Source organism: Eumetopias jubatus, unplaced genomic scaffold, assembly GCF_037043125.1.
Source record: "Eumetopias jubatus isolate StellerSeaLion01/CBP00866 unplaced genomic scaffold, mEumJub1_p1.0 scaffold_5, whole genome shotgun sequence".
Lineage (NCBI taxonomy): Eukaryota > Metazoa > Chordata > Mammalia > Carnivora > Otariidae > Eumetopias > Eumetopias jubatus.
This window is the reverse complement of record NW_028274811.1, coordinates 68,425,899-68,428,132: the sequence shown is the minus strand read 5'-3', so window position 1 is coordinate 68,428,132 and position 2,234 is coordinate 68,425,899. Positions and strand designations below refer to the sequence as shown.

General features: G+C 45.7%; 1 pseudogene; it reads left to right on the top strand.

The window, feature by feature from the left end:
- The first annotated feature begins 807 nt into the window (after positions 1-807).
- LOC114199971 (malate dehydrogenase, mitochondrial pseudogene) lies at positions 808-1,944 on the top strand (annotated as a pseudogene).
- The last annotated feature ends 290 nt before the right edge of the window (positions 1,945-2,234 follow it).

Sequence of the window (2,234 nt, the reverse complement as noted above, 5' to 3'; positions counted from 1 at the left end):
CCTCTCTAGCCTGTTCTTACTCTGTTACTATACACTTAACTCTGAAAAATCATCTCTAGCTAAATTACAATTTTGGATAATACATTTGGGATTACAAAGTGAGTTCAAATGTGTGGCTTCTAGACATTATAACATTATTTGTATGTGTGTCTTATAAGTGTTGACTTGATGATAATTGTGATTTAAGAACACTCATTTACATCCCAAACAAAAAAAAATAGCAAAGATAGTGAGAGAAAGAATAACATCAGCAAGAAGGCTGAAAAAGACATCCCTTGCATGTAATCCCCCTCAAAAGCAATAATTTGGCATCCATCCATTTTGTGGACAAAAGTGCCTTCGTGGGAACTTTTGTGATGTAGGTAGGAGTTTGTGACATGATATTATATATAGAAAACCCTAATTATTTCACCTCCCCCCAAAGAACTGTTAGAACTAATAAATGATTTCAGTGAAGTTGCAGGATATGAAATCAACACATGGAAATCAGTTATATTTCTGTACACTAACAAGACATCTGAAAGAGAAATAAAGGAAACAGTCCCATTTACAATAGCATAAAGACAGTAAGATACTTGGGAATAAATTTAACCAAGCTGGTGAAAGATCTGTACACTGAAAACTATAAGATATTGATGAAAAAATTGAAGAAGGCACACATTAATGGAAAGGTATCTCATGTATCTCATGTTCATGGATTGGGAGAATTAATATTGTTAAAATATCCATACTACCAAAAACCATCTACAGATTCAATGGTGAAAGAGTTCAAACTTCCAGTTATAAGATAAAGAAATTCCCGCCCCGTACGGTGTGGAGGTCGTTGGTGTCACTTGCCAGCCGTCTGCGCCTTCTCCTGCCGTTCCGCTCCCCGCCAGCTTCAACTATGTTCTCCGCCCTCGCCCGCCCTGCCGGCGCCGTTCTCCGCTGCAGCTTCAGCACCTCGGCCCAGAACAATGCGAAAGTAGCCGTGCTAGGGGCTTCCGGAGGAATCGGGCAGCCTCTTGCGCTTCTCCTCAAGAACAGTCCCTTGGTGAGCCGCCTCACCCTCTACGATATTGCTCATGCGCCCGGAGTGGCCGCCGATCTGAGCCACATCGAGACCAGAGCAACCGTGAAAGGCTACCTCGGACCTGAGCAGTTGCCGGATTGCCTGAAAGGCTGCGATGTGGTGGTTATTCCAGCAGGAGTCCCGAGAAAACCAGGCATGACCCGGGATGACCTGTTCAACACCAATGCCTCCATTGTGGCCACCCTGTCTGCTGCCTGCACCCAGCACTGCCCTGAGGCCATGATCTGCGTCATTTCCAATCCGGTGAACTCCACCATCCCAATCGCAACGGAAGTTTTCAAGAAACACGGAGTCTACAACCCCAATAAAATCTTCGGGGTGACGACCCTGGACATTGTCAGAGCCAACACTTTCATTGCGGAACTGAAGGGTTTGGATCCTGCTCGAGTCAATGTTCCTGTCATTGGCAGCCATGCTGGGAAGACCATCATCCCCCTGATCTCCCAGTGCACTCCCAAGGTGGACCTTCCCCAGGACCAGCTAACAGCCATCGCTGGGTGGATCCAGGAGGCCGGCACAGAGGTGGTGAAGGCCAGAGCTGGAGCAGGCTCAGCCACCCTGTCCATGGCGTACGCCAGAGCCCGGTTTGTCTTCTCCCTTGTGGATGCGATGAACGGAAAGGAAGGAGTTGTGGAGTGTTCCTTCGTTAAGTCCCAAGAAGCAGAGTGTGCCTATTTCTCCACCCCGTTAATGCTGGGGAAAAAGGGCATTGAGAAGAATCTAGGCATCGGCAAGATCTCCTCTTTCGAAGAGAAGATGATCGCGGAAGCCATCACCGAGCTGAAGGCCTCCATCAAGAAGGGAGAGGAGTTTGTGAAGAACATGAAATGAGAGGGGCAGCCAGCGAGTCCGCTTCCCCAACTTCCGAAGGCATCATGTCCCTGTAAAGTCATCTCCTTCCCCCTGTGTTTTGAGTTGCGTTAACCACAAGTGTTGTGTTAGCATCGCCATCCCTTCCAAATCACCGGTCTGTCTGTGGGCGCATCAGTAAAAGCAGGCTTTGATTTTCTTTAAAAAAAAAAAAAAAAAGATAAAGAAATTCTGGGGATTTAATATTTAGCATGGTGACTGTAGTTAACAATATTCTATTATATACTTGAAAATTTCTAAGAGAGTAGATTTTAAATGTTCATACCACAAAAATAAATCATAATTATGTGAT